The following is a 13,853-nucleotide window of genomic DNA, read 5'->3' on the forward strand; positions in this document are numbered from 1 at the left end:
CTAAAAACAATTGAATTGAAAAAAGTGTTTGGAAGGTGAACAACCCCTTTAAAGACATCTGTTAGAATTACACAATAGTTGCTGATATTCCATAGATTCTGCTGAAAAATGTATCAACGTAGGAGGTTATTTATCAAAGGTAAACTAAAATCAGTGAAGTAGGGGGTTAACAACCCAAAAACTCTGATTGCGTTTTCTGCTCGAATTGATCGCATTTTAGAGCGAACCCACCAAAAAAGTGTAAACACCATGAATTTGAATCTTCAAATGGTTCAAGGGACCTGTGCCATTGACTTCTACATGACCTCAACAGGTTTTAGATGGTGTATTTTTGGATTCGAGCTATTTCCAGTGTCGGGGTAAGTTAAATCTTGAAAAACTTTAGTTTTCTTTAACCTGGAAAATCTATTTTTGACTCAAATATACCCTTGAAAACTAATTTTTCATGGAAAACACTACTTGACCCTTAAAACTAAGACTTCACGAAAGATTCCGGCGCAATCCGACTGTCGGATGCAGACGCAGTGTGCAGCGTCTGCATACGACAGTCGTGTAGCGTCAGATCAACAATGTGACACCATGCATCAATTCTCTTACCTTATTTTTGTTGCATGCGTTTTGTCGCAGTGCGTCGGATCGTGCCGGAATCATTAGTGTAGTCCTACCTTAATAAATCTGGCCCCAAATGTTGCAAAATTGTTGCAGTTTAGAATCTGCATCTAAATTACTGAGTTGACAGACTCACCAGAGACAGTGACATTAAAATTTAAATTTAGATAAAAAATAAAAGATGGAAAGTAATGTTAGATCATTCATCTGACACCCAACTCCTGAATGAAGACAGAATGAGGAGAAACAGATGCTGAGAGAGGAAAAGTGAAGATAAACTTGATTATTTGAGAAACTATGCAGAATATTTAATTGATTGTATTTAGAAAGTTTCTTATGTCAGTATGCTGAAGCTTATATTACATGTTCATGTTTGAGAAAGTTCCCCTTTACGAAAATAATGCCAAATTTAAAAAGGATAAATAATAAAACAGTAGCTTGTACTTTATGGTAACTAAGTCCGTATTGGTGGCAAAACAATCCTACTGGGTTTATGTGTTGTTTAAAGGTTTCTTAGTATGGTAATCCTTATGCAGAAAACCCCTGCTACCAAGCATTCCAGAAAAAACAATTCTTTATCGGAAGCACCTTTGAACAACTGCTCATAGAAGGTAAGTGAACAGTGTCTGACACAATCTAGTGTTAGCTCTGTCACATGCTCATGAATCTATTGCCTTTTATTGACTAGCTTATAGGATATGAGCCTGACATTCGAATAAACACATGATTAATATGTTGGTCACAAAGAAATGCACACAATGCCAATCCTAATGACCCTGCCAGTGTGTCAGCAATGATCCTTAGGATTTTGCTGCCTCTCCTTGGTAAAATGTGTAGCAGGAACAGAGTTATTGGGGTTATTTACTAAACTCCGAATGCAAAAATCAATTTTTTCGGAATTTATTAAACCCGAGGATGAAAACGTCAGAATCTGAATATCCGGCATCTCAGACCTGTCGAGGTTGCATATAAGTCAATGGGAGAAGTCCTAATGATTTTTTGATGTGCGCTGGGTTTCGTGCAATACCCCAAATTTACGGAATTCCGAAAAAAAAGTGAACATTTTGAAAAATCTGATAAAAATCATGAAGATCTGATTTTTTTCCCTCAAAGCAAATTTTCGGGAAAATTTAATAAAAAGTAAGCATAAAAAACCCCAGCGGATTTGATTGGAGTTTGTATCAGAAGATATTGAGATAAATTCGGACTTTGATAAATAACCCCCTATATGTTCTCCATAAGTCTGCGTAGGTTACCTGTGAGTACTCTGGTTTCCTAACACTATCCAACAGCATAAATGCAGGCTAACCAGTTCCTCATAAAATGATCCCACTGTGTTTGAATGTGATAAGGATCTTAAATTGTACACTTCACAGGGGTAGGGACTGATGTGAATAATGAATAATCTCTTTAGTGCTGCAGATTATGTTTTCATTGTCTACATGAAGGATAATAATAATACCTTTTTTACCCCCTTCTTTAAACTCAAGCCACAAGTGGTTTAATACAGTTGGAGACAGTGAATGCACATTTGCCAAGATTATTATAGAGAGGGTGACGGTATGAAAAGTCTTTGGGCTAAGGTACACACTAGCAGAAACTTAAATATTGATTGGGCTGAATTGAAAGTCTGCTTAGTTATGCAGCTCTGAGCTAACCACTGGGGTCTTGCCAACCCAAAGGGGGTTATTTATTAAAGATCAAAAGTTGTGTTTTCTTGAAATTTTTTTTAGTTTAGTTTTTAAAGGGTAGTTTCCTTAAAAAAAACTCGAATTTTTCAGGAAAAATGTTTTGGTTTTTTTAGATTTAATATGCCCGGAAGCTGCTAAAAGCCCGAATCTGAAAATACTCCCACTAAAACCTGTCAAGGTCATTTAGAAGTCAATGACAGCGGCCCCTTGAACCATTTGATTATGTTTTTGCCTTCATGATTTTTGGGGTTTTCATGGTGGTTTGCGGTTGAAAACGCAATAAATTTGCGGTATTAGAGTTTTTTTTAGACTATAAACTCAATAAATACGAGGTATTCAAGTTTTTCCCCAATTGCATTCAATCGAGTTTTTTACATTTGGGTTTTTTCATGAATAAGCAAACATTCGAGTTGTCTAGGACTGTGTGACAGAAATGCACATGGAGAAGAAATCCCAGAATTTCTAATGGTCACGTAAGCCTTTTAAGCACAGTAAGGTTCTTACGGACGAGCTCTTCTTCATGTGTTCTCCTGTGTTGACTTTTATATAGGTTCCACCGCAATGGAATGTAGGAGTTAAAACAGCCCATTATTTCCAATAGCAACCGTGACTGAGCTGCACGAAACTGCCAAAGCAAAAGATGTTTCCACCTGCGTTCAGTGTTTCGTGCAGCTCGTTGGGTACAGACACTGTGGAAAATCTGCTCAATAATCACATTGGCCTGGTATCTGGCTGGGCAATGGGCCATGGATTTATGCTTTTTTTTCCACTGCCAGAAGACTGTGTCGGTGTAGTCAAAAGCAAACTTTATATGCGTGTGGCCAAATTGGCCACCAATCCAATTTTACAGTAGGTTCAAATGCCACGAACTACACCTGTCTCCAGTAGCAGAAAGTTTGTTGAAAATAGAAACAAATGTATTATCAAAGATTTATCTCAGATATTCTGATAAGCTTTATGAATTCTACTGCTGTTTTAGAATACGGACTAATGATTCATCATGTTTTATGTTGTGCTGTAAATAACAGAAGACCTGATTATAATTTACGGACACTGATTTTTGTTAAAAATAGAAATACAGGTTTCTGCTTCTGCACAAGCAGGTGCATAATTTACTAATAAAAGTGAAATAAATGGTTTGGGAGTAAAAATGAGCATAAAACAAGGGCACATTTATGCTTTTTGCTCTCTTCTCCTTTAAAGGAGTAAAGGTTGGGAATTGAATAGTACATCAGTGTCTTGTGTGCATACAGGTGCAACAGAAAAAGACAATAAGGTTACCTAGAGATGAATAGTTTCTCATACAAACCCTTAGGGCACAACGTCCAACTCAGCTTGCTTTTGTTCCAAAAAGCCTGTTTTCAGTTTCTCCAATTGAAGTGGTTGATGAAACCCTGCTTTTGCTCTGTCAGTATTTATATTTTTGATGGATTTCGATTCAAATATAGCATTTTATGTAATGTAAACAAATAATTTTAATTGTCCTTTACTATTTTGCAACAGTCAGGGGCAGATTTATTTAGGTTCAAGTTGTGTTTTCCATAAGGTTAAAAAGATAAATTTTTCGGGTTTAAAAAATAAAAAGATTTATTATACCTCTGGAAATAGCTCGAATCTGAAAATACATCATCTAAAACCTGTCAAGGTTATGTTGAAGTCAATGGCAGACAGCGGGAACGCCCACTGCGGTGAGGTTTTTCCCCTCTGTGTCTGTGACTCCTATGTCGCTCACTTCCGGGTTTTACGTGCCACAGTGTCATGATGTCATTGCATTTTGGAGCGAACTTTAAATATTTAAAGGGCCTTTAGTGTTAAAAATCATTGCCTGTTGTTAGGTCTAATTTGATTAGTTCCTGGGTGTGAGTTTGTTTGTCTATTATCTGGTTTTTGATCCCTGCCTGTCTGACTCTGCCAATCCCGACCAGAGCCGGGCCAACCTGGCCAGGCGCCCTAGGCAACCTGGCCAGCCACGGCGCCGACTGAGTGCATGCTGGAGTGCACATGCTCAAAACTACACTCAGGTGCACATGCGCGAAACTGCGTTTGAGCGCACATGCATACATGCGCAGTTATGAAAAAAATATCAGCGCCAGTCGGGGAGAGACAGGACCAGACAATGGGGTAGGCGACAGAGCAGCTTTGCGCCCTAGGCACGTGCCTACTCTGCCTACCCCTAGTTCCGGCCCTGATCCTGACCTTTGCCTGCCTGACTATTCTCGAACTCTGCCTGTACTGTACTGACCCTGGCCTGCCTGACCATTCTATATGTATATTCCTTAAGAAGCTGTTGTTGCCTTCCATCCTAACCTTGGTAACGAATGTGCCCCTTTGCTTGTTCAGAACGCTTGCTTTGCTCCTAAAAGACCGTTTTACTCTGGGTAATAGGAGCAGTTCCCATGAACCCAGGAGCTCCTATCCCGACAGGTTTAGTGGGATAGGAGTAAGTTTTTAATTTTTCAAGAGGCTTGCAAATTGTACCTCAGTTTTTTATCTCCAAATTGATAGGAGACAAAGAGAAAGGGGTACATATTTACCTACAGTATGTAGTACTGACAAATTACCAATTCCCTCTTTACCTATTCCTCAGAAGGAACCCATGAGGGTCACTCGTTTATCCCCTGAGGAAAAGGCTCAAAGGTTATCCCAGGGCCTGTGTTTCTTCCCAATTTATCTCTAGATTTTGGTACCTGTCATTTTATCCTGCTGTGATGGTTCAGTTAAAATCTCTGCCTTTGTGGATTCTGGGGCTGCGGGGAATTTCTTGAATGCTGCCTTCGCAGTAAAGTATAATATTCTTCTTATTGGCCTTAAACCCCCTATTAGAATTTTGGCAATCGATAAGAGCCCACTTGGGGCAGGTCTGGTAACATACACAAGGCATTATTCATGTGTGTAAACAATATGCATTTTGAGGAATTGTCTTTTCATATTTTCAATGGTTCTCCTTCTTCTCTAAGTCTGGGGTTACCTTGGTTGCTAATGGCATGAATAAATAATCTTTGATTCACATATCGGAGTGCTGCTGGAATTATTGCTTTACTGTGGAGTTTTTCCTTGGGCAGAGAGGAACACAGCTGTGCACCCGACGCTGCAAAAGGCGATCTAGTGTAAGTGTGGCACCTTATCGATTTGATTTGACTACCTTGGTTACAGGCACACAACCCACACATAGATTGGTATTGGTATCTGGGGCGATTATCCAATAGGGGTCCAAATGTAAGGGTTTCTGTTTAATCTCTCCTCAAGTGGTGGCAGTTGCAGTACTTCATTGGAGGGGTTGCCCTCTCGTTATGCAGACTTTTCTGATGTGTTCTCAAAAAAAGCAGCTGAAATGCTACCCCCATATAGGCGGTATGACTGCCGATTGACCTGAGCCCTGGTCTACTCCGCCTAGAGAGAGAACATATCCTCTCTCCTTGCCTGAAGCTCAGGCTATAAAAGATTATATTAAGCAAAACCTAGAGAGAGGCTTTATTAGATTCTCTTAATTCCCCAGCAGATGCTGTTTTTTTTTGTTGTAGGCAAATGTTTTGATTATCATGGCCTCAACAAAATGACGGTAAAAAAATGCTATCCCCTTCTGCTAATCTCTAAATTGTTTGATCAAGTTAAGAATGCCACCATTTATGCTAAACTTGATCATAGGGGAGCATAAAACCTCATTTGTATTAGGGAAGGGGATGAGGGGAAAACAGCCTTTAATACCAGGGATGGCCATTATGAATATTTAGTTATCCAGTTTGGCTTATGCAATGCCCCTGAAGTTTTTCAAGAATTTGTCAATGACATTTTTGGGATTTACTATTTGTAGTAGTGTATCTCGATGACATTTTGATTGTCTCCTCTAATCTGGGTGATCATGACAACATGTGCGTGAGGTTCTACTCAGATTAAAAGAAAATAATCTGTTTGCCAAACTAGAGAAATGTACCTTTGAGGTCTCTTCTGTACAATTTTTGGGGTTCAACATTTCTGGTAAGGGGTTGGAGATGAATCCCGGGAAAGTAAAGGCAGTATTGGACTGGAATCAATCTCTCTCTCTCTCTCATCCAATATCTTATAACGTGCTTTGTGCTTTTTCCAGGACATTCTCTTCCTCAGAGGCCAATTATGATTTTGTTAATAGAGAATTATTATCCAAATAGACTATCAAATAGGATTTTGAAGAATGGAGACACTTGTTAGAGGGTGCTAAGCATACTATCACGGTTTATACTGACCATAAGAACCTTTTGTACATTGAGTCGGCAAAATGTTTAAACCCAAGACAGGCCAGATGGGCATTATGCTTTACCAGATTTAATTTTTCTCTGATTACAGGACTGGTTCTAAGAATACTAAGGCGGACACACTCTCCAGGAATTTTTAATCTAATCCGTCTGAATCTTTTGAGTGTGTTTCCATTATTCCCAAAGAGGTGATTGTGGCAGCCTTAGGGTCAGATCTTGCCACACTTCTGTCTCAGGCTCAGGCATTGGCTCCAGGTAATACTCCTTCTGGGATGCGTTCCCGAAAATCAGAGGGAGCAGGTACTCATTGAAACTCACAGCTCTAAAATGGCAGGGCACCCAGGTATTACTAAAACCATTGCCTTATTGTCTTGAAAAGTTTGGTCGCCTTCATTTAAACAAGACATGCAAAAATTTGTTAATTCTTGTCCAGTTTGGCAATGATTGAAGTTTTCTATAACTCTATCACAAGAGTTGTTAAGTTCATTGCCTATCCCTAATAGACCCTGGTCCCATCTTTTGATTTTAAAGTAGATCTTACTGTGATTTGGGTGGTGGTTGATAGATTCAGCAAGATGAGTTATTTTCATCCTCTTCGAAACCTTCCTTCTGCTAAAACATTAGCTGAATTGATTATTTCTAATATTTTCAAACTACATGGTTTTCCAGTAAATATTGTGTTTGACAGGGGAGTACAATTAGTCCAAGTTTTGGCGTGCCTTTTGCTCTTTGGTTGGTATCCCTTTCCTCTGCATACCACCCTCAAACCAATGGTCAGACAGAAAGAGTAAGAAAGAGTCCCTAGAACAATTTTTAAGATGTTATGTTTCTGATAACCAATCTTTATGGGCTGAGCTGTTGCCTTGGGCAGAGTTTGCCTATAATAATTAATCTCATGCATCTACTGGGCAATCTTAATTTTTTATTGTTAATGGTTTGAATCCTAAGGCCTTTTCATACTGTATTCGTTTATCCTCTGTACCTTCTGTTAACTCTTCTTTAACACATTTTTCAAAGATTTGTACTGCCTGTTCGGCAGCTACTTCTGCTCAAAAGAGAGCAGCTGATAGGTCCTGTTGGGAAGCACCCAAATATCAGGTTGGAAACATGGTTTGGTTATCTACAAAGAATATTAAATTTAAGGTTCCATTTCTTAAGCTGGGACCCAGGTTTATTGGTCCATATCCTATCATGGAGATTATTAACCCTTCCTCTGTACTCCTCAAGCTTTCTGATAATTTTAAGATCTCTAACTCATTTTATGTTTCCCTTTTAAAACCAGCCGTAGAGGTTCGACAGCAATCTTCCCCTCCTCTAGTATTGGTAGGGGTCAGCCTGAATATTTAGTCCAAAAACTCCTTGACTTTCTTCTTGTGCGAGGTAAGTTACAATATTTAGTATGTGGGAGGGATACGGTCCAGAGGAAAACTCTTGGGTTACTGTTTCTGATGTCAGGGCTGATTGTCTGAAACAATTTCATGTTAAATTTCCTGACAAGCATGGGGGTCCGGTGGCCCCTCCTCGAGGGGGGGGTAATATAAGGACTCACCCTGGTGGTCTAGTGGGACGGCTGCCATGGTGCTGTGTTGCCCTCTGTGTCTGTGGCTTCCTATGGCTTCTGGGTTTTAAATGCCACAGCGCCATGACGTCATCGCGTTTTGGTGCAAACTTTAAATATTTAAAGTGGCTTTGCCCGTTGTTAGGTCTAATTTGATTAGTTCCTGGGTGTGATTTTGTCTGTGTATTCTCTGGTTTTTGATCCCTGCCTGTCTAACTCTGCTGAACTCTGCCAATCCTGACCTTTGCCTGCTTGACTATTATTTGAACTCTGCATGTAATTACCCGGCCTGCCTGACTATTCTTGAACTCTGCCTGTACAGACCCCGGCCTTAAAGGAAAACTATACCCCCCAAACAATGTAGGTCTCTATTAAAAGATACTGAGTAAAACAGCTCATGTGTAAAACCCTGCTTCATGTAAATGAACCATTATCATAATAATATACTTTTTTAGTAGTATGTGCCATTGGGTAATCATAAATAGAAAATTGCCATTTTAAAAAATAAGGGTCGCCCCCTGAGATCGTAAGATTCACTGTGCACACATACAAACCACATGTTAGCTCACATGAGCCAATTAACAGACAGAGTTCTGCCTTTTGCTTCCTCACTTCGTCCTGTTACAGTTAGTGTTGTAGTATTTCTGGTCAGGTGATCTCTGAGGCAGCACAGATAGAGTCATGAAATGGTGGTTCAAGGCAAGAGATGTAAAAGGGCAATATTTATGTAAATATATATTCCAGTTTGGTAAGATTCTTTAATATGTCATTCAATTTGATATAAACTATCTGTTGCTTAAGTATTCATTTTGGGGGTATAGTATTCCTTTAAGAAGCTGGTGTTGCCTTCTGTTCTAACCTTGGTAACGAATGTGCCCCTTTGCTTGTTCAGAACGCTTGCTTTGCTCCTCTCAAGACCTGGTGGCTGCAGGCTCCTCCTGAAACAAAAGGCGGCTGCTAAAGGGAGAAGATTGAGCCGTGACCAGGGAACCTAGCACTTGTTCTGAATTTAGGGAGCCGTACGTGACACCCTTGAACCATTTGAAGATGTTAATAGCCTTCATGATGTTCGAGTTTCTTTCAGAGGGTTTTGCACGAAAACCCAATCAATTAGATCGATTCAAGTTTTTTTTTTCGCTGAAAACTCGATATATTCAAGATTTTTCTTAAATTAGAAACCATTCAAGTTAGTTCATTCGAGGTCTAAATAGCCTTCATGATGTTCGAGTTTCTGTCAGAGGGTTTTGCACGAAAACCCGATCAATTAGAGTGATTCAAGTATTTTTTTCACTGAAAGGACAGTGGACGCAGTTTAAAGCAGACCTTCTTTTTTAACACAAAATGAATGTAAAATCAATTTTAATTTCCATATTTAGGATGAAATGGTTCTTTAAACATTATTTGGCCTCAGTATTCCATAGTGATGCCCCAGTGACTGTCCGTATTCTGAGAACCTTTTGGATCATATGTGCTGTAACTAGGGCATATCTGGGCTGCTGATACTGCCTCTACCTGCCTTGTGTATCATGTCAGCATTTCCAGAACTTTTTCTACCACTCTCTTTAAAGCATCTCAAATATTAATCAGTCCTAATCCTTCAATTTGTTTTCTTCACAAATGGGCCTCTAATCCCAGGCTCTCCCTGAGGACTTCTACACCCCTTGTTCATTATTTGCCACTAGAAGCATTAAATTACATTACTACTAACACACAGCCCATTCCAACCAGAGTCATTAATATCTATATGTTTTTTTTCTTTTTATATTGTGCAGTTGTCCTTGTGTGTCTATACGTAGAATGCTAGAGGTTAATCAGCTAGGATGTGCTGCTCTCTGCTGGAGCCTTTGTAAAACTGCTACTACACGCCACCTTACCTGTTAAAGGGGTTGTTCACCTTCCAAACACTTTATTTAGTTCAGTTGTTTTCAGATGGTTCACCAGAAATAAAGGCTTTTTTTTCAATTGATTTCCATTTTTTAAGGTTCTACCAGTTTTCCAAAATTGAAGCTTAAAGTCTAATGTTCGTGACTCTGGTGTTTTAGTCTGACTGTTCAGTAACTGATACAATTTGCTACATTAAGGTCCACATAGATGCAAAGATTTTACTTTGGTGAACAACCGATTTTAGCAATATCCAACCAACCCGTCAAATTATTGGGAAGTTAGAGGGAGTTGAACGATCGTTCGTCTTCCGATTTTTCGTCTGACATCTTTCAGAAAATTGATCGGCCAGGTTAAAAAAATTTTATTGGTTCCAGTGCAATCTATGTATGTTTGCAGGACCAAGCAGGCAGCTACCCTCAGTTTTCCTGGCAATATTGCCTGAAATGGTCTTTTTAGTTGATAGACAAATCGCACATTTAAACGATTGTTTCGAGATAATCAGGGTCTCACAATTACGAAAAGATCTTTTAAAGATCTTTACATCCATGGCCAGCTTAAGTTGATACATTTCTCAGCATCTGTGGAACATTAGCAACTATTGTATCAATTCTAAAAGCAGCCATTAAAGAAACTCAGAGATTCTGCTCAGCAGGAACAAAGATAAAAAATTTATCAACTATCGTATCAATTCAGAACAGTTTACAGTGTCGGCGACCCCTCCTCCCAGAGCTGCTTTAGAATAACATAAAAAGGTGAAAACAATTAAACTTTAAACTTCAACATTAGAAAAATGGTCCCAAATAAATAATAGAAAGTAATTGAAAAAAGTCTTTATTTCTGGTGATCTGAAAACAACTGAGCTGAAAAAGTGTTGAAAGGTGGACAACCCCCTTTAACTCTTGCCAATATAGTTATGTTGTTACACACTGGTTAGCTAGAACACTTTACATTTTTATATTTCCTCTTGTGTCAGTGGGTTTGTAGTGAGGACTGGAGTGTGGGAACCTTCCTGCAATTGGGGAGGATATTGTTTTTTTTTCTGTTACTAGAATGCCCGTCCTTATCCAGATGCATGATCAGTCACGCTATGTGTGCATTATATAGAGAATTAGCTGTTAAAGGTAACAGGGCAACCATTTTGAAGTAAAAAATAACAAAAGTGGTATAAAGGTGATACCTCAAAGACAATATGGTAATTATTTAATGACGTATATTTTAGTTATTTCTATCGTGTACTTGTGAACATGGTTTTTTAAACCAGATGTCCTGAGTTTTATTGCAGCCCATTTGTTGTTTAAATAAAGCCCCACCTAGTCTATTGTGCTCAGTGGTACTTTAGGGTCAGGACACGCTGAGTTTCGGGGAGATTAGTCACCCCAGGGACTGTGAACTGCCTCCTGCCTGCTAGAATGTAAATCACTGTCGGGATGGCACTCGGATCGCTTAATTTTCTGAAGTCGCCCGAAGTTGCCTCTCCAGGAAACTTCGGGCGACTTCAGAAAACGAAGCCCCCCGAGTGCCAACCCGCCAGCGATTTGGCAGTTCGGGGAGATTAGTCACCCCAAAGAAGAGGAGATTTGTCGCCAGGTGACACGCTCAGATCTCCCCGAATCTGAGCGTGTGCCATGACCCTAAGGCTACCAGTTTCTTTATCCCGATGCCTCTATGCACATATATTTACTATCCTCTGCATGTGCATTTTCTCCACTGTGTTTTTTGAAGTCTTCTATTTAAAGTGAAAGATGTATAATTCTTCATTGCATATTGTGCATACCTTCCAGGATTGCAGATTGGTAAATCAATCCGCTGTGGCCAAAACCATGAACTGCCAATGCTATAGGCAGCTACACTCGGTTATGCTCCAAACCATATTGGCACGGTATTGGATTAGCCCTGTCTATCCTTTGAGTCCACAAGTTCTGCTTAAATAGGGACCGTGGACATTATATTATACAGGTATGGGGCCTGTTATTCAGAATGCTTGGGACCTGGGGTTTTCTGGATAAGGGATCTTTCCATAATTTGGATCTCTATGCTTTATGTCTACTAAGGAATCATTAAAATAAGAATTAAAACCAATAGGATTGATCTTTATCCAATAATTAATTATATCTTAGGTGGGATCAAGTACAAGGTATTGTTTTATTACTACAGGGAAAAAGGAAATCATTTTTAAATTATAATTACTTTATTAAAATGGAGTCTATGGGGGATATCCTTCCCCTACTTTAAAGCATTCTGGAAACCAGGTTTCTGGATAATGGATCCCATACCTGTGATATATTATTATACTACACTATACTATATGGCCACCTCTTGTTTCATTATCCTATTGGGCTGTGCAAGGGAGAGAAAAATCTCTGAAAGATGTCAGATTGGGCTCAATCAGATACTGATCAGCAAGATGCCACCAGGTAATTAGGACACTGTGCACAATGTGCTCCCCTTCTGATGCCTCTTTCAGTTTTTCCAAAATATTTGTTTAAAGTTTAACGTCCCTGTCTCTGTTGTTTCAATCAAGCAGCTCAGTAATTCAGATGCAGACTTTAAACTGTTACAATTGTGTTACATTACGTTGATAAATTTCTCAGCAGCATCTGTGGATTATTGGCGACTATTTTAGCAATTCTAACAGCTGCCTTTAATGAGACCCAGGGATTCTGCTCAGCAGAGACAAAGATAATAAATGTATCAAATAAATGTATCAAATTTAGAACAGTTTACAGGGTCGGCGACCCCCTCTCCCAGAGCTGCTTTAGAAGGTGAAAAATGAAACTTTACACTTCAATATTAGAAAAAGTCACACATAGAAAATAATTGGAAAAAGTCTTTATTTCTGGGGAACTATACAAAACCAACTGAACTGAAAAAAGTGTTGGAAGATGAACAACCCCTTTTGAATAGCTCTGAAACTGAAAATAATGTACTGTAAATTGTAAAAATGCTTAGAAATTCATTTTACATGGGTGGCATCAAAGTTACTTTTGTCAAAAGAATACACAGAGACTTCAGCCTCCTGAGTATCTGATTAATATTGTCATGCCTACGTAAAACTCTTTACACTCCAACCACACACTGTGGATATAAATACCTGGCAGTAAGCAAGGGCTGTGTTATAAAGGGATATATAAAGATTGAGAACTCTGTATGAAGGGGAGGGATTCATTTGCTGCAAACCATAAATGTAGTCCTCAATTACGATAGACCTACACTTAACTCATGAGCCATTGTTGTTTTTGAGTTCACTGCATTTGTCTGGTGTGGGGATTGTTTCTTTTGGGAGGGGTCTATCAGTAAATTAATTCTTGTTTTAAATGTGGCTCACCCTTGGCAAGAGTTTGACACTGTGTACCCAGAGTTTTATGTAAGTCGGTTGTTTGTAACTCGGGAACTCCTTGTACAGGTATGGGATCTGTTATCCGGAAACCCATTATCCAGAAAGCTCCGAATTACAGAAAGCCCATCTTTCATAGACGCCATTATAATCAAATAATCCAAATGTTTAAAAATAATTTCCCTTTTTCTCTGTAATACTTAAACAGTACCTTGTACTTAATCCAAACTAAGATATAATTAATCCTTATTGGAGCAAGCCCAGCCGATTGGGGTTATTTAATGTTTACATCATTTTCTTGTAGACTTACAGTATGAAGATCCAAATTATGGAAAGATCCGGTATCTGGAAAACCCCAGGGCTCGAGCATTCTGGATAACTGATCCTATGCCTGTATATACAATATAAAGAAAAGTGGCACTGCTGTTTAAATCTCCTAAAGGTAAAAAAAAGCTCAGGTTTATCAGAGTTAACATACTGTATGTTTCTGTGTATTTGCCAATGCCAAAGACTTATAGTGGATAAAAAGATCCACGTGGGAAGAATTT

Source organism: Xenopus laevis, chromosome 4L (assembly GCF_017654675.1).
Source record: "Xenopus laevis strain J_2021 chromosome 4L, Xenopus_laevis_v10.1, whole genome shotgun sequence".
Classification (NCBI taxonomy): Eukaryota; Metazoa; Chordata; class Amphibia; order Anura; family Pipidae; genus Xenopus; species Xenopus laevis.